This window comes from Perognathus longimembris, chromosome 2 (assembly GCF_023159225.1).
Source record: "Perognathus longimembris pacificus isolate PPM17 chromosome 2, ASM2315922v1, whole genome shotgun sequence".
Lineage (NCBI taxonomy): Eukaryota > Metazoa > Chordata > Mammalia > Rodentia > Heteromyidae > Perognathus > Perognathus longimembris.
This window is the reverse complement of record NC_063162.1, coordinates 131509045-131536482: the sequence shown is the minus strand read 5'-3', so window position 1 is coordinate 131536482 and position 27438 is coordinate 131509045. Positions and strand designations below refer to the sequence as shown.

Genomic DNA, 27438 nt, shown 5'->3' with positions numbered 1-27438 from the left:
ACTCCTGTAACACAGATGTGGAATCTAAAAATATTGAACTCATAAAAACCTAACAAGATGAGGGTTATGGGTTGCAAAGTTTCATTTACATAGGATGCATAGATTCTGGTGACTTCTGTAACAATAATTAACAATACTGTTAACTATTTTCTGGAAGTGTAGATGTGTGTGTGTGTGTGTGTGTGTGTGTGTGTGTGTGTGTGTGTGTGCGCTGGTACTGGGGCTTGCCCTCAGTGCCTTAGTTTTTCTTTTTTTTCCTCAAGGCTGGTGCTCTACTACTTGAGCCACAATGCCACTTCCAGCTCTTTGGTTAATTGCAGATAATTGGCCTGGCTTTGAGCCATGATCCTCAGATTTCAGCCTCTTGAGTAGCCAGGCTTATCGGTGTGAGCCACAAGTGCCTGGCTCTAGAAGAGTAGATCTTCCATGTTCTTACCATCAACAATAAAAACAGTGCTTCGACTGACTTTGTAGAGCCTGACTTTGTAGCAAGAAAACTGTTGGCCTGAGCAAGGCCATGACTCTTGACAACCTTGAAAAGAGTGGGAATTGCCCCGATCTATAGTGGAGAAGGGAAAACCTAGTAGGGAGGGTTTCTTTTACTTGGGCAAGTGCAGATATTGGAAATGTCAATCCATTTACCTGAATCATTCAAGCACAGGAGTCATTACCTAAGGTACCATATCTATTGGCATGAGACCAAGGGTTTATTTTTGCTAATTAATGAGTGGCGACTCCCAAGAAGGTGATGCCAGGTATAGATAATAATAAAAATAATATGGGGCTGGGGATATAGCCTAGTGGCAAGAGTGCCTGCCTCGGATACACGAGGCCCTAGGTTCGATTCCCCAGCACCACATATACAGAAAAACGGCCAGAAGCGGCGCTGTGGCTCAAGTGGCGGAGTGCTAGCCTTGAGCGGGAAGAAGCCAGGGACAGTGCTCAGGCCCTGAGTCCAAGGCCCAGGACTGGCCAAAAAAAAAAAAAAAATAATAAAAAAAATTAGTTTGGGTTTGTACAACTGAGTTGTATGTTGAGTAGAAAAAAATTTTGCTTACGTTAATTGGTAATAATAATAATTCAGAATTCATATACATATACAATTACATATATTGTTTATATGAATATTTGCCCTGGGCCATAGTGAATTTCACTGGACACAAGTTATGTCTGGTGCTCAAGTGAAATGACTTGACCCATGTCCTTTGACACTCACTCAAACAATACTGAGCCCTTGCATTTATTAGACTCTCATTTGGATTCATATATAGGCCATAGTTTCTTTCTGCTGAAGACAGCTGAATATAGCGGTTAAGAATTGTTCAATCACTGGCTGGCTTCCTGGTTCACTGAGTCTAATATAACAGTGTTTTGGTCCATTGGCTGATCTCTGGAATGGGGAAGTAGTATTCTAGTGTGCACAGGTAGTTTTAGTTTTAGTTTGCACTCTCGAACAGGCTCTCTTTACACCCTTATTATTTTATCCTCTGTTCTTTCCCCTTGACTCACCAAACTTAAGGGTTAAAATTCCACTTAAAACATAACTAACAGGTAACTAGACAGCTTGACTCCGAGGCATCAGGGCCTTGCCCATCCCCACACAGCCTTTCCCCCTTGGCCAGCTTTTAAAATTAGGAGACTGGCTGAAATTGGTGCCATATTTTGAAACCCATAAGAAGTAAGCTAAGTAAGCATTGGCTCTCTTGGACATAAGAGCCTTCGTCAATATCTGCCATGAAGGTGCCAAGTCTCCACTGAGCCTCCTCCTCCTAAGGCTGGACAATAGCTCTTACTCTGACAGGGCTTCACCTCCTGTACCATCTTGCTTGTTCTCCTGTAAACACTCACATTTATCCGTCTCTTTCTGAACTCTGAACTGCAGGCTCTGACTATAGCATAAACACTTCCGCTTTCTTAGACACTGCACCTGTTCGTTAGCCTGATGTCAAAGGGAATGCATTACACACTTGCTTTGGATCACTGTTGGCCCCATCCTAACGTGTGTGTGTGTGTGTTTGTGTGTGTGTGTGTGTCTCACATTGTTTACTATGTGATTCTGTGCAGGACTTGCTATCTATTCAAATTGCACTTTATCTTTCTTTTTAGGTTTAACCTTTTTCCATCCTCTAAGGTCAAATGCATTTTCCACTTGTATAAGTATGGCAGTATTTGTTCACTCAATGAGCATGTCTTTTAAAGTCTGATGTGCCATGGATGACAATTAATGTTGAGTAGAAATCCACACAGGGAAGAGGCCTCCAGGTTAACATTCATCTGTTATTTAGCACCCTTTGAGAAAAGCTGTTTATCCAGTTACAAATCTTCTCAAAGACACTACCATCTAATATTTGTATGCCCTTTTTGATAACCTGACCATCATCAAGAGACATCACCAAGAACCTTGTTGATATACAAACATACTCTATCTGCAACATTCCCAACCTTACAAGTAAAAAAATTCAAAGAAATGACCCATCAATTACAAATGGCTATTTTTGCTAAGGACTTTCAGACTATTCTATTCATTATTCAAATATATGTATCATATGTCTGCTACATTTCAGAAACACTGTTAGAGACAACCACATAGAATATGTACTCCCTAAGAGTTTCCTGCTTTTAAAACTACATGTTCTAGACTCAACCTCTGAATTTCATCTTCTTCATTACCTTTTGAAGTTTAGAACAGTAAAGAATACAGTAGAATCTTAACACGTTTGTTATACTGAATTTAATAATGATCATAATTAACATCTACTGAAGTGTCATATAAGGGCATAGATTATGCTATTGAGTGATTGATTGCAATACTGAAGACTGAATTCAGGGCCTTATACTTGTTAGCATGTGCTCTACCATTTGAGTCATTCCAGTCCTTTGGCTTTAATTCTTTTGATATACAGGTCTTGTGCCTTTGTATTGATCAGCCTCTGATCACGGTCTTCCTATCTTTGCCTCCTACCCCACCTGGCCAGTTCTTTAGTTTTTCAACACACATTCAGATGAAGACAATGGCTAAAGAATCTCACACACCTAGAGAATGGTGAAGATGCATAATAAAAACCTGATAATAGAGGCAACTAAACTTTAGCTGACTAACCACCTACTCTGATTAAATTTAAAAAATTAAATTAAATTTAAAAAGTGAGTCTCATTCCATAACATAAAAACTCATAAGCCTTTCTAAAAGAATATAAGCAAACAACCAACAAAATAATCTAACTGCAGTACAAACACAAAAATTTTAGAAAAGAAAAATTTTCATTTGCAATAGCATATTTTTATAAAAATACCACAAGGGTAAAATTATGTTATGTGATTATAATAATTTAATGATCTCAGTAAGAAGTAAGTGATAGGACTTTCCTTGCTCACTTTATTGCTATTTAATGGAAATCCATTTTCATGCAGACATTTCTGTAAATGTTGTTTAGGAATCTGGTGAGAGTGACAGTATCAGGTACATTGTACAGACTTTCCAGCCTTTAGTATAAATTGCATTATTCTTTTGAGTTTGATTTTTTTCAATCTTCATAAACAGGATTTGTTTTCAGTTTGAATAGAAAACATCTATCTTTTGCAGTTAGTGATTTAAAAAGTCTTGATAAGCTTTAATTATTCACAAAATGATTTAAGTTTTTTCTTAGAGACCAGTGGGACAGGCAAAGACCCCTTCAGGTTTCCTATAGTATGCACACTAATGTTTCCAATTGGCATATGCATTCTTGACCTGTTTTTCTCATTATATAACTCTTACTATGCTCAATAAGTGCATAGTTTAAAAATTTATTTTGTACCAAGTAGCTAAAACAAAAGGGTATAAATTCAGTAATTTTGCATTTGAGTCCATATTCTGTAAACCAATGAAACAATCCTGGGTCACTCTGTAATTCCAAAGGCCCTAGACAGGCAAGCCCACAGGAGAGTAATTGCAAAAAACTACTGAGTAGCTACAACTGTCTGTTTGAATCTGGGATACATATTTCAAATACTAAACTACGCCATAAGCTAGTTGGCTAGGTTCAGATCAAATATTTCATAATCTCACCTTTTGGAATGATCATCTTGTCATTCTTATCCAGGGACTTGCCTTCCTAAAGCAGAGGAAATGCCCTGGAGCCAATGTGTTGCTCTGTGTATCTAAAATTAAATATCCAGTTAGTGGTTAAATTAAGATCTGACCTTGTACAACCGAAACACTAGTGGTGCCTGGCACAGGATAATGTATTACCCATGACTTCTCCAGACTCTCATCAAAAGAAACACAAGCCCATAGAGGTATAATGAGATTATCTGTGTCCTGATTGGTTCAAAAGCTCTCAGAAAAACAAATGACCTGCCAACTCTACTGCAGAGTGAGTTCCTGCTGAAGAAACAAAACCAGACCATGTAAATAAAATTAAAGCATATTTCAAAGTTATTTACCCAAGAGGTAAATATGTGAATTTGTGTGTATGCAGACCCTAACCATCTTTAGACAGATTTTAACGAACAAAGTTTCTCATTGGTCATCTTTTAGAATCGGGTTAACTTTATTAAATACTGTCTTCTGATACTAACTTCCTGTCTTTAATTTGACTGGCATTTAGTAACCACCCAGCTAATACACAGATAGAGATGGACACAGGGCATTCATTTGTTCTTGACATCTATACCAATCAATAATTTTTAGGTTAGGTTCTCAAGCATACATAGTCCAAGAAAAGTAAAAATCAAGTGTAAAGCAAGAAGGAAAAAATAATCAGGACTTTAGGAGCATCGTTGAGTTTCTAAACACAACCACCACAAACAGCAACCTATAAAGTCTATTGTATTTTCTAATGAACATGATAGGCCTTGAGTTTATTTTGACATGGCTGTTCTTGGTTTACCCCAGGCTACTGTCAGCATTCACACAGTCATGTAGCTTGTCCTTCCCCACCCCAGCAAAACAATCTTCCTTGAGAATCTCTGGCTTCCTGAATTCTAGTGTTGACTGACGTACTTCATTTTGGATCTCAATTATTTGATGGGTTTTCTACCATTGCTTCTTCCCTTATTCTGAATCTAGTCTCTAGGCTTCCTGGAGTGTGCTCATAACACATTTCTCTTTTGCTTCTCACCTCCCTGTGGGGCACACCTGGAAGTCAACTAACTGGCCCCACCTGTTTCTCAGTCTTGGGGCCATGTGTGGCTAAGAGGGCGGCAACTAACAACAATGCTCAGCTGCTACAAGTGTCTTTGGTTATAACCCGGAGGTGGTTCTGTGGGCTATGACACCCCGGCTCTTCCGCCCTTGATGGACAGCTCATCCCTCCCCTTCCTGCCCATCTTAGACCTGATTGGCTCCTGTGCCTTATATTAGTGGCAAGTACTTCCCCAATAAACGAGATCTTGCGCCAACTTGACTTCCAGGCCGTCTGATTGTCCTGTAATGAGGGGGGGGGGCTGGGTACAGGCAGCCTGCCAACCCTTTCCTTCCTTGGCTTGTCTGGTCGGGGTGTGCCTTCCCCATCTCTCCCGCGGGTGGGGAGAGCGCAGGGGGCCAGAGACCCCGACATCTCCCTTTGTATTTGGTGTTACTAAATAAAGGTGTAGACTGTAGTGAATTTACTAGTTTGATTTTAAAATTTGTCAAAGCATAAATATGAAAAGAGAAGTCCTGTCACCTCTTTAGTTATGAATTTAAAAAGGATGCCTTCTAATCACCCTTGGAGCAAACTCTCAGAAAAGTCTCATGTTTAAGCCATTTTCTAATAATCTAAAATGGAATTTTTGAAAGCTGCTATCAATGCCACCAGGGTTTTTTAATGCTTTAAATTGTACGTAGTTCTGTTTTTTAACTTACATTAAGAATTCAAATACAGATTTGGTGTGTAATGAAAATATATAGGGAACTGTTTTCATAAAACTTTAATATTTGGTTTGGTACATATCAGTGATATTTTGGGTCTTAAAAAACAAATCATTTTATGATTATTTTATCCATTTATATAATTATAAATCTTTCAAAACCATACACTATTTATTTATTTATAATATTTTTAAAATTTTATTGTCAAGTTGATGTACAGAGAGGTTACAGTTTCATACATTAGGCCTTGGGTACATTTCTTGTACTGTTTGTTACTTCCTCCCTCATTTCCTCCTCCCTTCTCCCCCTTTCCCTCTCCCCCCATAAGTTGTTCAGTTGGTTTATACCAAGTGGTTTTGCAAGTATTGCTTTTGGAGTCTTTTGGTTTTTTTTTTTTTAATCCTTTGTCTCTCGATTTTGATATTTCCTTTTACTTCCCTAGTTCTAATACCAGTATATACAGTATCCAGTGTATTCAGATGAGATACAGTGATAGCGCGAGTACAACCACAGGAAGGGATACAAGCGGATCATCAACAAAAGAAGCTACGGGCTGGGGATATAGCCTAGTGGCAAGGGTGCCTGCCTCGGATACACGAGGCCCTAGGTTCGATTCCCCAGCACCACATATACAGAAAACGGCCAGAAGCGGCGCTGTGGCTCAAGTGGCAGAGTGCTAGCCTTGAGCGGGAAGAAGCCAGGGACAGTGCTCAGGCCCTGAGTCCAAGGCCCAGGACTGGCCAAAAAAAAAACAAAAAAAACAAACAAAAGAAGCTACAAAAACCATACAATATTTAAAATAATGCTTAAGATGACAGAAAAGAAGGAAAACTGTGTAGTGAAATGAACAAAAATATGATACTGAAGACAAAGATCTATGAATAAGTCTTGCTTTATCAGTTTTTATCATTCTTATTCATCCTCAATATAGAAATAATAATACTAAACTCAGCATCCATCATTTTTTCAGGTTGTCAGTTATTGATATACACATAATATGACTGCCTTTGTGTAAGTGAATTATTTGAGAGGTCTTTTTTTACAATAGTAATAATCACCTCCATATTTCCCTGCTTTGAAAGTTGGCTTTTCTTGTGGATTTTCTCACTGTAAAAGTAAAATGCATCTAAGTGTGTCGAACAATATGCCCTCATCTATCTAGGGTGAGTGAGTTTCAGGGAGACATGTGACAAACAGTGAAGGACAATTGAATGTGTCTGTTCCAATGAAGGTAAATGAGACTAACAGCCAAACAGTGTTCCTTCTCTCTATATTTAGGAAGCCAGGCATGTCCTGTTTCAAGATGATAATTATAGCAATGATATGAAGTCTGAGGTTAGAACGGTTGGGACATGTATTAGAGGGCCTATTCTTGGACTCACTATTTTTTTTTTTAATTTGGGAAATTAAGGGGTTTGGGGAGAGCATAGTCCAGGATTTCCCAAGTGGGAAGGTGGCATCTTGGGGTTCATGTTTAAGGTACCTGCAGGCACTCCATGATGCATTCTGCCCACAGGTTCCCTGTGTTCCTAGGAACAAGTACAGGGCCTTCAGGCCTTTGAACATGAGTTAAAAGTGCAGCTTTGCTGTGATTAGTTATACAACTTCCATCTTCCTGCAGAGCCATTAACTATGTCACTACTGATTTAGTCCACTTAGTTTAAATACAGAGTTACCAGAACTAAAGCTTTAGCTCTACCTTCTGAGCAAAGTGTTATTCAAACACGTTGGAGAATCCTGTTCTGCAGTATCCTTTTAATTTGTTTAGTATGTAATACTAAGTATGTCTCTCTTGGCTCCATTTCTGTGTTGATGTGTCAGACCTTCTTCATCTCATTCCTTACATTTTGTACTTGATGATTATTTTGGTTATAGAATATGTGTTGAAAGATGCACATTTGACTTCAGTTGAATATAAAATGGAGTAGAGATATAGGAAAGAAATCTTTTACTTCTGGTATGCTTCCCAGGACTTAGGTAATTATTTTGGCTCTTATCTCAGACTGCAGTTAAACTTAGAATAAATGACTTCAGTGCTTCTATCAGCTTTAAAAATCTACAATGCTATTATTTTATGTTGTATGCTTTGAACATTACTTGTTTTTACAGTTTTAGACTCTGCTAAAATATTTGTGTTTTCAGTGTTTGGTTTCTCTGGGAATTATATTTAAAATCAGAGGCGAATTACTTTCTTATTTACTTTAGTTAATGTTATTATAAAGGTTATGTACAGAGTGGTTACAGTTACATAAGTCAAGTAAAGAGTACATTTCTTTTTAGACAATGTCATCTCTTCCCTGTGCTCTCTCTGTTTTTCTCTCCCATCCCACCCACAAGTTATACAGTTCATTTTCAACATAGTGTCTAATGAGTACCATTGCCACATTTGTTCACCCTTTGTCGCTCCATTTCTGTGCCCTCATCTTCCAGAAGACCAATAAACAAACGTGACAAAAGAAAACAAAAACTGCAATGAGGAAAAACCTCTTGTTTCCATTCCTGAAATTCATTTTGATAAATACTACTTTATAGGATTAGATGTACATAGGCATTACACCTTTGTGCTCCTCTCCTAAAGTGTCATCCTTTGGTCTCACTGTGCATATTGTCCTGTATAATTTTGGTTCTTTTTTCTTGATAATATGAAAAGAGATGGACATTTTGGGAAGAAGGAATGGTTGCAGGTCTGATGGTAAATAGCACATGTTCGAGGGGACTATGAACACTTGCTGTACAGCCAGTCACAGAATGCATTGATCATTCTGTAGGAAACAAGCAAGAAACTTGGATAGGGTAGAATAAATGAGGATGACAAAATCTGAACTAAAGAATCCATGAGCTCATTTTATATCTTCCTCTAGGGCAGAGGAGATGAGGTAAAGGCTTTCTTTTGAGGGGTGATCTAGCATGGGTGGAATAATAATTCATTATAAACTCTATAGGTTGTGTGTGTCATAGACACACCCCTTCCTGTTGGAGCGAGGGGCGCATGCCCTGATGCCCTCTCCCACCTCCTGTTTTTATTTATCCTGCCTTGTACAGGGGAACAGTATTCAAACATTGTGGATGAACTTGTCCCTCAAGGGTTGGGGCCTGAGAACCACATCAGAAGACAAAGAAGGCTTACAGGAAAATGGAGGCTAAAATGATGTCATACACAGATTCAACTATTTCTTCTGCCTCTATTTAGATACTTTATCATTAAATGTAGACTTTGGTCCAAAATAGTAAGCACCTTATTACTTTCTGTTCATGAGTGAGCTTGGAATACCATCAGTATTTCTCTCCTTGAATACCTGCTTTCAGCAGTTAAAAAAAAAAGTTTTCTGAGGTCCATTCACTTCATTGACAAACTTTACATATATGGCTTTAAGGGATTTGCAGCAATCTTTTCAAAAGCATCCTTGAAGTCTCACCTTACCCCTCACAATTTGTCAGACTTAATAGTGACAAAAAGTGAAAAACAATGCAAAATGCATGTGGTATATTCTTCATTATATGTGAAAAAATAAAATACGATACAATCTTGTGAAGAAATTTGTTAAATCCTTTCTTAAGTAACAAGTTCTCCTAATAATTTGATGTTTACAAGTTCTACCAAAAGACTTAGAAACCTATGGTACAGTGAATCTCACAAGTTCTCTAGGACTTTTCCCATAAAAAAGGTAAGAGTATCAATAAGAAAAAATACTCTTTTTTTTCAAATTTTTATTATCAAACTGATGTACAGAGAGGTTACAGTTTCATACATTAGGCATTGGATACATTTCTTGTACTGTTTGTTACATCGTCCCTCATTCCTCCCTCTCTCCTCCCCATTTCCCTTTCCCCCCATGAGCTGTTCAGTTCACTTACACCAGTTTTGCAAGTATTGCTTTTGTAGTTGTTTGTCTTTTTTTACCCTGTGTCTCTCGATGTTGGTATTCCCTTTCAATTTCCTAGTTCTAATACCAGTATAGACGGTTTCCAATATACTCAGATAAGATTACAGAGATAGTGTAGATACAACCACAGGAAGGTGATACAAGAACATCATCAATAGTAGAAGCTACAGATACACATGGGACGTTGAAAGAGGTTACAACTGTGATATAACAATTGTTTCCATAACATGGAGTTCATTTCACTTAGCATCATCTTAGGTGTTCATAAGGGTATAGCTATTGGGCTCTTGTGATCCTCTGCTGTGACTTGCCTAAACCTGTGCTAATTATTCCCAATAAGGGAGACCATAGAGTCCATATTTTTTTGGGTCTGGCTCACTTCACTTAGTATAATTTTTTCCAAGTCCTTCCATTTCCTTACAAATGGGGCAATGTCATTCTTTCTGATAGAGGCATAAAATTCCATTGTGTATATGTACCACATTTTCCTGATCCATTCGTCTACTGAGGGGCATCTGTGTTGGTTCCAGATTCTAACTATGACAAATTGCGCTGCGATGAACATTGTTGTGCTGGTGGCTTTACTGTGATTTTGTTTGTGGTTTTTTTGGATAGATACCCAAAAGTGGGGTTGCTGGATCATAGAGGAGTTCTATATTTAGCCTTCTGAGGAATCTCCATATTGCTTGCCAGAGTGGCTGAACCAGTTTACATTCCCACCAACAATGAAGTAGGGTTCCCTTTTGGCCACATCACCTCCAACAATTGTTATTGTTAGTTTTCTTGATATGTGACATTCTTACTGGGGTGAGATGGAATCTCAATGTTGATTTGATTTGCATTTCTTTTATGGCCAGGGATGTAGAGCACTTTTTCATATGTCTCTTGGCCATCCTCATTTCCTCATCAGAGAAGTCTCTTTTTAAGTCTTTAGCCTATTTGATGAGGGGGCTATTGGTTCTTTGCGGTTTTGTTTTGGAGGAAGGTAATTTTTTTAGTTCTGCATATATTTTAGATATGAGGCCTTTGTCCGCTGAATGGCCGGTAAAGATCTTCTCCCAGTCTGTGGGCTTTCTGTTTATCTTGCGAGCTATGTCCTTTGCCGTGCAGAAGCTCTGCAGTTTGATGCAGTCCCATTTGTCCAAACTTTCTTTGATTTGTAGCCTTTCTGGGTCTTTGTTAAGGAAGTTCCGTCCTGCGCCAAGGAGCCCAAGTGTTTCTCCTACTCCTTCCTTTAGTGTTTTCAGGGTGTCTGTTTTGATTTCAAGGTCTTTAATCCATTTGGAATTGATTTGTTGTCACCACCAGCACAACAATGTTCATCGCAGCACAATTTGTCATAGCGAGATTCTGGAACCAACCCAGATGCCCCTCAGTAGACGAATGGATCAGGAAAATGTGGTACATATACACAATGGAATTTTATGCCTCTATCAGAAAGAATGACATTGTCCCATTTGTAAGGAAATGGAAGGACTTGGAAAAAGTTATACTAAGTGAAGTAAGCCAGACCCAAAGAAACATGGACTCTATGGTCTCCCTCATAGGGAATAATTAGTACAGGTTTAGGCAAGTCATAGCAGAGCATCACAAGGCCCAATAGCTATACCCTTTTGAACACCTAAGATGATGCTAAGTGAAATGAACTCCATGTTATGGAGACAAATGTTATATCACAGTTGTAACCTCTTTCAACGTCCCATGTGTATCTGTAGCTTCTATTATTGATGATGTTCTTGTATCACCTTCCTGTGGTTGTACCTACACTATCTCTGTAATCTTATCTGAGTATATTGGAAACCGTCTATACTGGTATTGGAACTAGGAAATTGAAAGGGAATACCAAAATTGAGAGACACAGGGTAAAAAAAGACAAACAACTTCAAAAGCAATACTTGCAAAACTGTTTGGTGTAAGTGAACTGAACACCTCAGGGGGGGAAAGGGCAAGGGGGAGAGGGTGGGGGGTATGAGGGACAAGGTAACAAACAGTACAAGAAATGTATCCAATGCCTAACGTATGAAACTGTAACCTCTCTGTACATCAGTTTGATAATAAAAATTTTTTAAAAAGAATACTATTTAAAAAAAAATAATGTGTCATTGAAAGATCATGTCCTATGTCATATCTTACATTCTAACAATGCCTCAGGACTTCAAGTAGTAAAAATATGCTGTTATGTGCTAAGTCATTATTGATGATGTTCTCCTTTCAAAAGTCACAGAAATTCAGTGGAGTTCCTCCATAGCCATGTACAGACCCTATAGCCTTCTACTATCTGGTGGTCAGTCTTTCTAGGCTGCAACACCCTTCCTCTACACACAGAAAGATGAGCATGGAAGGAGACAGAAGGTTATCTGGCTACAGAGTTGGAAAACAGAAGACAGTATTAAAAAGGAAAGCTCCAATGAAGCCTCAGTTGTGGGCCAGCGCCCTCTGGTGTGGAGACAGCAGGGGACATCTGGTTCACTTTCCAACTCTGGATTTTGTTCTTTTCTAAGACTGAAGTATGACTGTATCTTTTCATAACAGACCCAACCATGCAGTCTCCAAAAGAAAGTCAACTCTATGTTCTGGAGTGTTTTTCTGCTTAATAATTAGCAATGGGTATATTTATGTGGCTCTTTGTGATAACCAACCACTACGCTAAATCATTTCCTCAGGACATATGTACAGTGTAGGAGTTGTGTCCTGCACAAGGATGCTCAGATGAAGGAGTGAAGGGACTAAAATCTGCCTTCATCTCCACTTACCTATACAAGTGCTCTGGGCCAGGGTTAATATCCACCTGGAAATAGGATTCAAACATTCTAACCTTTATAAGGTGGTTTTGATCCTTTATATGTATTATCTCATTTAATCTCCACAGTCTTCCTCAGAGTCGGTGTTATGTGATTCAATTCAGGTCACAGTGACCATTTTTCAAGACAGAAGTAATGCTTAGGCAGTTAAGTTTTCCCCCAGTCACTTAAGTAGTGAAAGGAACAGGTAGAACTTTAACCTAGACAGAGTTAACCATTAAGTTAGATGTTCCCAGAAGTGGGAATGTGTTTGTGCATAGGCAATGACAAGGTACAATCACTGTTTCCAGGCTGTAATGTCTTCCAAGATCTATGTTTCTAGAGTATAGCATCTCATTTCTGTGAGTAATCCAAAGGGCTCAAATATTTGAATTTCATATATCTAGAGATACTGGAAATATCCAATAGTATCTGTCTCTTTTATAGTTCATTCAGCTCTCTGTGGAGCTTGTTATTTTGCTTGCAGAGTAACCCTATCTGTGTTGCACCCTATACTTAAACATATGCCAGAATAAATGTGTAAGGACTAACCTGAGAACCTGAGCGATTAAATATGTTTTAGTGTTAAAATTGTAACAGCTTCTAAACCCTGGTGATGATTCCATGCTGGAGGGCTGCACCCCCTCCCATGAGAGTAGTTTCTTGTAGTTTGACATTTAAAAATATAGGGAGCCCTTGTTCCCCTCTGTACCTAGGTAGCAACCATGGTAACATACAGTAAAAAAATGATCATGGTCATAGACTATAGAAATAACCATAATAGTAGTAGAAATGCCATGGTAACTGTTGGGTTGGTTTACTTATGATTGAGTACTGGATTGTTTTAGTCGGCTCAAGCTTGCTTAGTGGTAATGGGAAAACATGGTAGCAATTGTTAAAATAAAGTTGGTACTAGGTCAGCCTGACCACAGAATTCTGCTTCTATAAACAGCTTGATTAACCCATTTGGGACTTGCTCTATCCCCTGAATTACACCCTCCCCCCCCCCCAATCAGTGCTACTTGACCACCTGCTGTCAGTTCCTGATATCGAGACCAGTTCCTGGTATCAAAGCCAAAATAGGTTAACTGATAGGGTAGATAGCCAATAGAAATAGGACAAGACTTGCTTGCTAAATGCCATCCAATCAAGTATCTGCCAAGTTGGAAATACCCTGCCCCTGTTGTAATCACAATAAAAACCCTGCGTATCTGAGGTTTGGGACTCTCAATCCAGATCTGCTGTGTTGGTGATGGTTGAGAGTCCAGGCTGGAGCTTGCAATAAAGACTCTCAGGCGTTTGTATTGGAATCACTCCTTGGTGGTCTTTGGGGACCGGAAATCTAGGCACAACAAATGTTTCTCTATAATCAGTAGAAAGCAGTAGGTTTGAGGGTGCTATGGAGAAATCCCACTTTCATATTCATATGGTCTAACATAGAGGCTCAGAGCCTTCCTTTTGCCCAGCAAATTTGATTGAAATGACTCCTTCACTATCTGACTCAAGAAATTCAATCATTAGCCACACCAAAAATGTATCAGGTGCTGTGTTAGAGAACCCGGGCCTGCCACGCAACTTCGGGGGCCACTGGCTGCCTTAGCATAACTGGGTGTTTTTTTCTCCTTACCAACTGTCTCAAATACCATCCATCTTACTTATTTATTTCCATCTGTCAAAAAGTCCTTCTGTTCTTTTAAGAAAAAAGCCATTCTTTATCATTTTTTGCCTCTTTCCCAAGACCATAGCTTTTCCTCTGTTGTTTCTATTACATCTGCCTCTAATAGCAATTACTCATGTCTATTTGTTACATCAAGTTTTATTACAACCTCTTCGAGGTCAGCAGGGGTACACCAACCCATGGGAGTGGTGTAATATGGACGTTTACTAAATGTGCATTTCACTGAAGAGCTGGGGCTTAAACCATGGCAGACAAATCTCCAGCCTCACCTTGTGCCTCTAGCTCCTGCTTCATCTACAAGTCTCAACAAGAAATTCACAGGACAGGCAAGGACAAGCTGGGAGTTGTAAACCAAATCCATAATTCATTCTATAGTATAATAGATTTGTTTTTAATAAGGACACTGAATAATTTAACTAGTGTGATTTTCCATAATTAACTCAGCTCCCAGAAGCTGGAAGAGGTATAGATGTGTAAATCCCAAGGTACCAGGCAGGTTGCAAACTTGTTCTGAGTTAATTTTTAACTTTCACTTTTGCTACAATTATCTATAAGCCCTCAGGCTCGAGTCAGGCAGAGATTAAATTAGGAGGGGGAGAAAAGCCATTGATAGTATTTCTGAAAAACTCAGAGTTTATTTAGTGTAGAAGTGACAGATAAAGAGAAAGAATTCAGAAATGAGAATATCTATTACAAGTAGGTAGCAATACAAAATTTAACAATTAGTATTTTTAAAACATAAATTTAAGGTCCTTATTTTAAAATTATAACTCATGAGATAATTCTGTTCTGTTCTAAGATTTCTCCACTTAAAACTTGAAATTATCAAGGGAAAATATATTGTTATTATAAAATAATGAATCCAAATATAATTGACCCACATTATACATACTGGGTGAAATTTATTATTATTATGGTTATTATTATTATTTTACACTTAACATATAAAAATATCTTACTTGTAAACTGTATTAAAATTTATATTAAGGAGAGAACAGAAAACAATATTTCAGCTGTTGTATTAAGGAATAGCTTGATTAAACGCATATACGCATTTCCAGAAGCTAATGCCTCATGCAGGAGGCTGAGATCTGAGGATCACAGTTCAAAGCCAGCCAGTTAGGAAAGTCTGTGAGACTCTTACCTCCAATTATCACCAAAAAAGCCAGAAGTGGATCTGTGATTTCCAGTGGCTAGCTTTGTGTACAAAAAGATCAGGGACAGCACCTAGGCTCTGAGTTCAAGCCCCAGTACTGGCACTGTGTCCTCCCACCCCCACCACCACCAATACTCTTATTCTAGGAAAATGACTGTTTGGAGTACAAAAAGCATTTTCACAGAAAAATACTTATCTTCAAGATAGACACCTGTCTTGAAGGTAATATATGGCAGAATCTATCCTTTGTTTGAAGTGATACCTTACTAGCAATAATGACCCAAGTTTAGTGAGCCTCTGGGCCTAACTGATAAGAGTGCAACAGCAAGAATGACCAAGTATCAAAGGTGTCATGTTACAAGGGTGGCCCTCATCCTATGGTTGAATCTGAGCCAAATCCCAACCTACTTTTCCACCATAAATACCTGTGACATTAAAGCACTCATCGAGCCTGTTATCAGATGTGCCAGCACCCAAGTCTAGGTGGTGTCTTTGTGGGTTTTTGTTGTTGTTGTTGTACTAATACACTTTCTTGGTCTCCATCTTGAGGAGTCCCATAGTTCTTTATTTGCCTCAGCATCTTGAATTCAGTACCCAAGTGCCAGGCTACCTTCCTTTTGGAGGCCTCTTCTCGGAGCACACTGATAGAGGCACAGTTGCTTAGTGACTGCATCAGGATGAGTGTTGTTCATTCTTCTAAGAAGCAGATATCATGTATCTGCAAAACAACATCTACCAAATACTCAAGGAAAAAATGTAGGTAAATATTTTTGTATATCATCAGGTATCTTTCAAGGATAAACATTAGGAAGAAATAGGAAAGAAATTAGGAAGAAATTTGCAATTTTTAAGACTCGGGCCTTTATTATTTACATGTTAATACCAAAGTTCCCAAGAGTCGAAAGGAAACTGCTAGGGAATTAGTTGAGCCAGACAATATTCTGTGGAGTAACTGTAATGAATGCATTTGCAGAAAACTATGAGTGTACTTTACTATGAATCTCATAGTCACAGGATTTTGGAGAATTAGAGTTATGAGCACAATGTTGATGCTATATATCTTGACAGGAAATCATGCTGATGATGTAAGTTTGGCATGGGAAAGAAAGTCATTGGTACTGGTGCTCATTTGGAATATGAAAAATTAAAGCAGATTCATCAAATCTGCCCTAAGAATGCAAGTGTAAGCATATTTAACATGGTGGTTAATATTAAAGAAAGCAAGTTTTTGCTAGATCAGTAGGAAAACAAAGCGAGGAAAAAAGTGAGGAGGACTGAGAACATGATAGTTTTATCATTCTTTTTTTACTAGGTACTTCCTAATGTGATATTGTAAAGAAAAACTGAAAACCAAGAACTACATATTATAAAATTACTCCCTAAATAAAAAGTCAAGCCCTCCTAAGCACCCAATGAAATACATAATTTTGACAAATTGCATAGGAGGATACATTTTACAAAATATTATAAAACTCAGAACAGATATCGTTTACATCCTCAAATTCAAATGAGCCTAACTTATTGGTGAAGAAAAAGACTAATATATTCCATGGTGAATTCTTATCTCTCTCTCTCTCATTTTCTGTATGCTTTAATAAAGCCCAAGGGAGCTGGGAGTAGATAGGCTAGGATGCAAAGCCAACCAAGTCTTCAAAACTAAAATAGAAAATAAAAAGAATACTATAAGACACTACAGAGGGCTGGGGATATAGCCTAGTGGCAAGAGTGCCTGCCTCGGATACACGAGGCCCTAGGTTCGATTCCCCAGCACCACATATACAGAAAACGGCCAGAAGCGGCGCTGTGGCTCAAGTGGCAGAGTGCTAGCCTTGAGCGGGAAGAAGCCAGGGACAGTGCTCAGGCCCTGAGTCCAAGGCCCACGACTGGCCAAAAAAAAAAAAAAAAAAGACACTACAGAATATTAGAACTACTTAAACTTGTATGCTAAGTACATCTATTCTTCAACAGAACTATTATTTGAAGCTCCCAAGTAGTTTGTGACTTCTACTGCAGAAACCCTAAGGATGCAGAATGAAGGCCTATGGGGACTGTACCAAAGACTTAGAGGCTCCTGAGAATCCAGAACTCCACCCACAGAACTCCAGCCCACAGTCATCTATGCGCTCAAGAAGACCTGGCATGGCCGGCCTTATGCCAGCACTGTGACAGATATTGCACCAAGGCGTCCTCATCGTGGGTGGAGAAGAACACTGAACCCAGCCTCTTGCCCAGTGAAGCTGAAGGTCTGCCTTGGTCTATTGATAAGAAAAGACATCACACACAGCCACTATCCAGGATTAGATACTTTATGAGAAAGCTTCAAGTAAATGTCACAGGAAGTGTGTGCCCCCCGCCCACTCTAAGAAATCACAAAGCAATATGTCTCCAAAATCACGGATTTAAAACAATAAGGAGGAAAAAAATTGAAGATATTTTATAAAACTTATGAGAATATAGCAAGAAAATATTAAACAGAAACATTATAAACTTACATGTACCCAGGTGCCAGTGGCTACTCAGGAGGCTGAGATCTGAGGATCACGGTTCAAACCCAGTCTGAGGAGGAAAGTCCTTGAAACTCTTATCTCCAATTAACCACCGGAAAACCAGGAGTGGTACTGTGGCTCAAGTGGTAGAGTGCTAGCCTTGAGCTGAAGAACTCAGGGACAGTGCCAATGCCTAGAGTTCAAGCCCTGTGACTGACCAACCAACCAACAAACAAAAAACCAGCATGAAATATTTGATATAAAACCTGGCAGAAGACATTGTATAAGAAAAAATTGTGTCCAGAATATAAAGATCTTTTGCAAACACTATGAGAGAAGATAATCAACATAATAGAAAAATAAAGGATGTAAACAGGAGAAATTCATAGAAAGGAATTTCTAGTGACCATTAGAAATAATAAATACTCAGTCTCTGGAAATTAAAGCGTACAAACACACACCAGAAGATGCATTTCACAACGTTTAACAATCTAAATACCCAATGTTAGAGGGTGTGAAAATGGGAACAAGTCATGCAGAAAACTATTTGACACAACATTATCCACAGAATGTGAAGATGTGTGTTTTCTACCTACCCTGCAGCAATTCTGCTTCTAGGTATTAATTCTGGAAAAGTTCTTGTCCATAAGCACAAGGATGTACGTGCCGTCCTATGGAATGAGACTGCTGGAAACAATGCAATTTGCCATCTAAAGAAAAACAAATACATACATGCGGTGTGTCATACTCATGTGATAGCAAGTTAGGCTGCAAGTAAAAGAAATAAAGCAGTATCTAGATGTCAGTATATTTGATCTTAAAAAGAAAATGCTAACTGGAGAATGTTGTAGAATATGTAAATAATGACATATTTTGACAAATTAAAAATATTGATATTCAGAAGTATAAAATACTATATATAATAAACACAAATAACACACCCCCACACACACACACACACACACACACACCCTAGATTATACATACATCAGTGATTCCTAGTGGTTACTTGTGAGAAGAAAAGGTACACTGGAGTATTTCAACTTTATTTTTAATGATATTTTAACATTTTGAACAAATAGGCAAAATGCTAACATTAATTCTGGATCATGGCTGTGTGTGTGTGTGATCATATGCATTTTCTCTGGTAAGTACACTTATTTACCCTTGTAATAAGTATGTTAAGTACATACTTATGACCTACAGGCTATAAGACACAGTAGATCTCTAGGGATTATCCATCTCGCCTAATTGAAACTTTTATCTGTCAACATCATCTTCTCATCTCCCCTCCCCTTTTCTACTAGCCACCATGTGGCTGTGCTTCTATGAGTTAAAATATTAGCTATAAGGGGAATTAAGTAATATTATCCACCTGCAACTGGTTTATTTTACTCAGTATAGTGTCCACATATTGTCAGATCTAGCAATAGTTTCTTCTTTAGAAAACTAAGTAATATTCCTTGCATGTCTAAATCATAGTTTCTTCATTTATTGGTCAATATCATCTGAATTGTTTACATATCTTGGCTATTGTGAGGAATGCTGAGTTAAACACGGAAAGGCAGATAGTTTTTCAAATTCTTGATTTCAGTCACCTTGGAATTATACCCGGAATTGGGGCTGCTGGATCTTAAAATTCATAGATCAGAAATGACCTCAAATAGTCAGTAATCATGAGAACAAATGTAAATCTGGATATATCACACTTCCTGATTTCAAAGTATAGGACAAAGCTATTGAAGTAAAATGGTACTGGCCTAAAATGGACACAAAGAAACTGTGTGGCATTGCCTTTGCAATGTCTTTAGCAAAACAAATAAAAATAACACCAAAAGACTACCAACAGACAGGGGAATTCTTGTCAGGCTTATGATTTATCCAGGTGACTGAATTCAAGTCTAAGGTGTAAGGACAATGGAAAGCAGTCTCCTCTTTTTTTTTTTTTTTTTGGCCAGTCCTGGGGCTTGGACTCGGGGGCTGAGCACTGTCCCAGGCTGCTGTTTGCTCAAGGCTAGCACTCTACCACTTGAGCCACAGCGCCACTTCTGGCCATTTTCTATATATGTGGTGCTGGGGAATTGAACCTAGGGCTTCATGTATGGGAGGCAAGCACTCTTGCCACTAGGCCATATTCCCAGCCCAAGCAGTCTCCTCTAATCTTTAGTTTTCTTTGTTCAGGTCTAGATCTTTCCAGAAAAAGAGGAAAAAGCCATTTAAGGAGGTATCCCATGACTGCTCATGTGAATACTGTATAACCTGTAGTCTTTGTGTAAGGGACAGGCTATAAGCTGTCAGGGTAGGGGCCGAGGTCTGAGAGAAAATACCCCCTTTCCATTCTTTAAATATGACCTAAGGGAATAGGCCTATGTTTCAAGCATGGTTGACAAGAATATAAGCATATCTTTTCATAATGATTTTTTTTTAGGAAAAACATAACGTAGAATTACTTATTTGCTTGCAATTTCTAATTGCCCAAGTTACTCATACTAAGACCTTTTATCCTCTTGTAGCTCCCATCATCTTTTTTTAAGAAATTATTTATGCAGCTCTCAGGGACACCTTGTTATCACACTAAGAAAGGAAAACATCTTCAAAACACTGATGTTACATTGTCAGAATAGAAAACAAATAAAATAAAGGCCCAGTACATTATCCAGTCTGATATAAATTAATTCCAACAAACATACTTAAAATAGAGTCAGTTTCTCTGATAAAATTTTAAAAGGCAGCAATCAGTCCTTGGATTGTACAAGTGCAAAGGAACGCTCTCTCCCGTGGAATCACGACATCTCAGTATCTGCATGGGAAGTGCCAGTGTTCTGAGCCATCAGAACCTGGGGCAGGTACCAGAGCAGCCAGGTTCATACCGCTCCTTTTCCCTTCACGTTGCAGCTTGTTCCTGGCCTCTGACTGTTTGCTCGGCTGCTCTTCAGTGAATGTGAATACACCAGGCTGCCAGCAATGCTTATATTTAAGCCAATGGAATTTGTCCATGTGAAAATATAATCTCCACCAAAGACCATTCCAATATAAGTTATTAATATAGTCTTAATACAGCCAACTATTGTAGTTGTAAGAGCAGAATTATACTGCGTGCAGAGTACTGTTGCATACATCAAGATAAACCCCATCACACAGGAGAGGGTAAATTGCAAAAGGAAGAGTGTGTCTGCCCAGCCATCAAACTCCATTGCCTTTTGTGCATCTCCTGTGAAATATGAAATGGCCAAGGTGGGCAGAATCATGAACAGTGCATTATAATACAGCAGACCATATTTTCCCAGCTCTTTTGAATCTAATTTTTTTTCACGTATGCACCATTTGCTGCTGTAAGAACATCATTTACCAGAATAAAAACATATCCTTCCAGATCAAATGCCAAGTCAGAACTGGCAGCTACAAAGGCTCCAATAATCATTGCAAATACAGTCATTTTAATACTCCAAGAAAAGGTCTTCGTGAGTAAAACTACTTCAGCAAACATTGTAAACAGGATGGAGAACCTTCTCAGAACTGTAAACATGGGCAAGTTCAGTTTCTTTGTGCTGAACAGTCCCGTGATTTGGTTCCCAAAATATAGTAGAGGTAGTGGAAACGTCTTTCGAGGTACATTTCTGTCAAAGTCAGGAAACTTGACTATTCTGAGTGCTTTTCCCACCCAGAGAACGGCTACTGTGGCCACCATCTGTAGTTGGTGAGCAAGCTCTTGTTCACCACCACGATGAGGAAGGAGCTCACACCGTAGAAGCCAGCTGCCAACAGCTTCGGGAAGAGCTTCAGCGTTTTGGCCGGCAGTGTCAGCTCCCATCATCTTCCTTATAATTTAACTGGGAAACCAGTTATATTTAATTCACTTCTCAGTTTCCTGACGAGTCTCTTCCATGTGTCCCCACAACCATCACAGCTACACCATGCTCCTTCCAAATTTTGTAAATTCCATTTAACTTTGCCTTTCCAAAATGGGTTTATTGGCCATGAACTGTGGTTATTTGGGATTTTATAGACCATTATCCACTTCTCTTTAGCCTGGTTCTTTCCTTGCCTACTCCCCCTCCCACAGGTGCTGAGAACATGCTCACTCTCCCTTTCCCTTCTTCAGTCTCATATATCCTCTAGCTACTAAAAATGCTGGAAAAGCAATAGCACTTTAACATTAAAGGGGGCCTTACACAACCAAGCCTCCCTTATCCTTTCTTATTAGCAAAGACCTTAAATGGCAAACTGACTATGTTCTGGGCATTCTAAACTAGATACATGTTTCCACTCATCTACAAGTACATGATATCATTTAGCACAGATTCATTTCTTCTGTACTGATTATATTTCTTCCCAAATGAATTCACCAGAATAACTAAGGGGGAGAAATAGCTTCCTGTGGCATAAGATTGCTGAAATTACTACTGATGTCTCTTTATTGCCACCTCCTGGTAAAACGACAATATGGTTTATCTTTATCCCTGCAGTGGAAAAGGAAAAGGCAGTTTTAGGTATTTGATGTTTCTCAAGTACAGGATTACAATGTAAAAGAGAAAGGGAAATTTTTCTAAATAGGACTCCAGGGATTATTTCTTACTACATTATATATTGTAAATACAGGAGATTTTGGGGATATGTCAACTGTAATAAATTTGTGTCAACTGTAATAAAATTTAGGGGAAATTTCTAATTATTTACCACACTTATCAGAGTATATAGGTTCATATGTAGGATGCTACACAATATTTATAGGAAGTTTTTAAATCCATATACTTATGAGACGTGTTGAGTATTCCATTGCAATACTTTTGAACAACTTCTATACTTTTAGCAAGAAATTTATTTATTTTTTTCATTTGAATCTTTTTTTAATTGTAAAGGTGATGAATGGGGGCTACAGTTACATAAGTAAGGTAATGAGTATATTTCTTTTTAAACAGTTACCCCCCTCATTTTCTCCCACTTACTACTCCCCATTCCCCTCCCCCCACAAGTTGTAAAGCTCATTTCCAACAGTGTCTAGTGAGTACCATTGTTGCATCAGTTCATCCTTTGTCTTGCTGTTTCTGTGATAACCTTTCCCTTCTGTGGTTCACGTAAGTTTATGTACAAGACAAAGGGTACAAAAAAAACTAAAACAGAAACTAAAAATAGAAATAACTGAATACAGGACATAATAAGAATGTCTTGTTTCTAATTCCTGGCATTCATTTTGATATGTTTAGCAAGAAATTTAGAGGCCGACCATTTTTCTTTTCAGTCATAGTTCCAGTTGTTCCTATTTCCCTCTGCATATCCCCTAATTCAGGCATCTCAGGTTAGGTTTGTTCTTTCACTGTGTCTTTATTGCTTTCTGAGAGTCTCTATCAGTAAGACTGGCTTGCTTTAAGGAAGCTTTGCTGATTTCAAGGGAGGCATGTCAGCTGGAGTAATCAGGTAGTTGTTGGCTTTATATTTACAAATAAGGTCCCATCCGGTCAATTGCTTCTGGTCTTGAAGCACCTCAAGGGGTAGGCCTTTCCCTCCTCCATACACTTGACCTTCCTGTTCCTTCTGCCAGGAACAGCCTCTACTGGTTTTTGTATGACTGTGTTCTTCTCTCCCTTCATGTCTCAGTGAAAATGTTGCCTTCTAAAAGAAATGTTGCCTTCTATTCCTGCTTAACCAGATACCTTCTTATAACAGCCTACACTGTTCATTTTCTTTTAAAACAATCACATTTAGTCATTTTACTGACAAATTTCCTGGCATGTTTGCTGTGTATCCTACCATTATAACAAAGGTCTTGATGACGGAGACCTGCTGCACCAGCATTTAGCACCCATGAGGATTTGTGTCATAGAATACACAATTGACAGGGCTGGGAATATGGCCTAGTGGCAGGAGTGCTTGCCTCGTATACATGAAGCCCTGGGTTCGATTCCTCAGCACCACATATATAGAAAAAAGCCGGAAGTGGAGCTGTGGCTCAATGGGTAGAGTGCTAGCCTTGAGCAAAAAGAAGCCGGGGACAGTGCTCAAGCCTTGAGTCCACACCCTAGGACTGGCAACAAAAACTAAACAAATAAACAAAAGAATACACAACTGACTGTGTGGCAAATGATTTAGTTATTTTATTGTTCGTCTGTTTTAAAAAATGATCACATCCTTTAAGTTCAAATTTCTGTAGTATTTGTCTTCTATTTAACTTATTATATTTAATTTGTTAGACGTGATTAGTTAAAAATAAAGCACTTGATTTTTATTATTCATTTTATTTCTAAATATAAAGGTGTTCATTTAAAATACAATCCCTTTTTACCTTTTACTTATTAGCATTATCATTGATGTTAATAATGATTGTAGATAGTCTTTATCTCCTTCAACAAACATTCTTCAGCTTTTCTCATTTCTTTTCTTCCTTGCTTTTAAGTGGCAGCACTAGCATTGCTACCCAGAAGCAGAGCTAGACATGCCCCAATGATAGGTGATCATAAATCTCTTTTTATTCAGTGCTTCTATAGCTTTTTTTCTCTTTATGTTTTTTCAATAGATAAATGTACTTACTTCAGTCTTACACCTAATCGAAATCCAGGTGAGAGTGTTGGATATCTCTATCGTTATATATCGATTAACGTAGGTATCAGAAAGTTTATATCCACAAAGATAAAATTTAGCAATGGCTTTTTATCAGAGTTTCAGCTCATTTTAGAACAATGCTTATCTGCAAACCAACATATCAGATCCACATAGTTGCCTGGTTATGTATGCTTTTGAGGACTGCTCATAACATAGATTAACAAAAAACATAGGAAAAACTCCAAATAATTTTGAACATACCTGATACAGATAATGTCATGAGATGAATAAACCCAACTATTGGAATTGGAATATGCTTTTCTTCTTTAATAACTGACTTAAATTTATTTTCTTTCTAAGTTCTGAAGAGGGAAGAATGCTGTCTGATTTGAGGTTATTTTCACTTTTGTTCCTTGATTATGGAAACTGTCCAAGACCTGCCCTACAGGTAGGTCTTCGGGAATTAGCCTGACATACCCCAAGAATCAAGCTGCATTCCCCCTTTTCAGGAATTTGTCCTACTTCCTGCTTCAGAAATCCAGATTCCAGGGAAATCATTTGATCATCTAATTTTGGCAAGATTCCTTCACAGAAAAGCATTTCATCACTGAAGGAAGCAGTGTAGAATGCATACTTTTCCAGTCACTTACATTTGGAAAGACAGGAGGTTTCTTATTGGATAGGTTGAAGTCCCCAAAGAGGAAATTCTATAACCCAGATTTTGGCTCTAAGTCACTTGGCCCTATAATATTATTTATAGTAGAATTTCTCACCAGTCTTTTCTGAAAAAGACTGGCATATGTACTCCTTTGGGTAAAAGAATTCACCATTCTGCATGAGAATTTAATGCCTTTCACATCTTGTTATGCCCATTAAGATATTCTTAAAGCCCTTGTGATATCACAGAGGCTGAGGATGTGCCCTTTTACAGCTAGTTCTACTGTCACTATCCATAGAATACCATGAGCAAGCCACTTCTATACAGTCTTGCTTCTGCAAGGGGAAGGGCTAAAACAACTTCCACATTTTCAGTATGTAGTACCTTGACTAGGCTCAGCCACGTCTGTCTAATCTTGGCATCATTAGCAAACATGGTACAGAAAAGGCCAGACTCCAAAGTCATAATAGAGGAAAACACAGGCATTTTGTACAATCATATATTTCTATATTCCAGAACACATACTGCAGTGACAAAAATTCTTAGAATCTAGGAGACAGGGAATAAAGACTATGAACTTGTAAACTTCATTTTAGTTTCCTGAAAAAGTGATCCAGTTTGTCCCAATCAATACATTTCACTTCACTGTGAAGCTAGTGAATAAATCTGATGGCTAATTCCAATTTCATAGTTCTATTTAGGAATTTATACACAGTTTATGCACATGTCTATATCTTTAAGATGTCAATAACATCGGCATATGTTAAGGTATATTTTCTTCATCCAAAAGTATAATTGTAGGTGACTCAAGAACTGTAAATAAAAAATTATATGACATTTATGGTAAAGTCTTCTTTTTGGTAGTCTGAAATGAAAAGAGTATTTCCTTGTGTTTCTAAGGAAAGCTGTCCTTAAGAGTGGAGTTAGATGATCAAACCAATTTATTACTCAGCTACAATTTTTATCCAAACACTATGAATCTGGGCTTAACTGATGATCTGTTTTGGAGGCTAGAAGTCTGAGATCCAGTTAATGGCAAAGTTAGTTCTTTGTGAAGGCTGGGTCAGGCCACTACCCCTACCTTCTGGTATTTTTTTTCTGCCATCTTTAGTGTTCTGCTTATAAAAGCACCACTGTAATCTGCCTTAACCTTCGCATAGCAGCTCTCTTGTGTGTGCAAAATTTTCCTTTTCAATGGACATCAGCTCAGTTTGATGAGATCCCACTCTAATAACTTTATCTTAACCACGACAAGGGCTATTTTTTACATCAGGTCTCTTTCTGAGGCAGTGAGGGAGACTTCAGCATATGTGGTTTTGATGGCACCAGATCCGATTCATACGGAATCCCGTTCCTTTGCACACGTGCTCTCGGTTTGTGACACTTTTGTTCCACTGACTTTTTTTTTTTTTTTTGGCCAGTCCTGGGCCTTGGACTCAGGGCCTGAGCACTGTCCCTGGCTTCTTCCTGCTCAAGGCTAGCACTCTGCCACTTGAGCCACAGCGCCGCTTCTGGCCGTTTTCTGTATATGTGGTGCTGGGGAATCGAACCTAGGGCCTCGTGTATCCGAGGCAGGCACTCTTGCCACTAGGCTATATCCCCAGCCCCCATGTTCCACTGACTTTTTTTTTTTTTTTTGGCCAGTCCTGGGCCTTGGACTCAGGGCCTGAGCACTGTCCCTGGCTTCTTCCCGCTCAAGGCTAGCACTCTGCCACTTGAGCCACAGCGCCGCTTCTGGCCGTTTTCTGTATATGTGGTGCTGGGGAACCGAACCTAGGGCCTCATGTATCCGAGGCAGGCACTCTTGCCACTAGGCTATATCCCCAGCCCTGTTCCACTGACTTTTGAAGAAACTTATTTCTTGAATTCCAGCCACCTACAGATTTTGGTTAGTTTCATTCCATTTCTACCAGTGCACTGCGCACAAAACTTTTACTTGAACACTTACCAAGGACATCGTTTGTTGATGCGGGCGCACATCCGGAATGTGAGACCCCTGTCTTAGAAGTTTCATGTCCTTGCAGGTGCTCTGTATGTGTGCACGGAAGTAGGGTGGAAACTTGTTAGGGTTCGGGGGTCCCTTCAACTGGGAAAACGAGAAAATGATAGAAAACGGCACCGCACTGCTTGGGCCCAGACGACCAACAATACTCCTAACCTCTGTGCTAAGGATTAACCTCTGCACAGGGCCGCACTTTAGAAGATGCTCGAAGCCCGCTACCGCCCTCATTTCAATAAGCTCAGGACGGGAGGTTCTAGTATTTTTGGTCGTCTATAGTGCTTCCTTTGGTCTCCGGGCACGCTGTCCCATGGACAAAGGCCGAGCTACTAAACCAGTAACAAATTCCTCCCCAGGGCGTGGACGGCTCTCGAATCCATCTTTCTCCCTGGCGTCGGCAAGCAACTGGCACTCTAGCCCTTTCCCG

General features: G+C 38.9%; 1 protein-coding gene and 1 pseudogene across 4 annotated transcripts in view; both read right to left on the bottom strand.

Moving 5' to 3' along the window:
- The window catches only part of LOC125345548, a 30140-nt pseudogene extending 2898 nt beyond the window's left edge, over positions 1 to 27242 (bottom strand).
- The window catches only part of Asb15 (ankyrin repeat and SOCS box containing 15), a 53482-nt gene extending 26132 nt beyond the window's left edge, over positions 1 to 27350 (bottom strand). For 3 of the 4 annotated variants that reach the window (XM_048340147.1, XM_048340148.1, XM_048340149.1), the window contains exon 1: positions 4049 to 4447. The gene's annotated coding sequence lies outside the window, so the exon portion shown is untranslated. Of the gene's footprint in view, positions 1 to 4048; positions 4448 to 27170 lie in introns of those variants that run through there. The other variant, XM_048340150.1, reaches the window with a different exon arrangement.
- Positions 27351 to 27438: the final 88 nt, after the last annotated feature.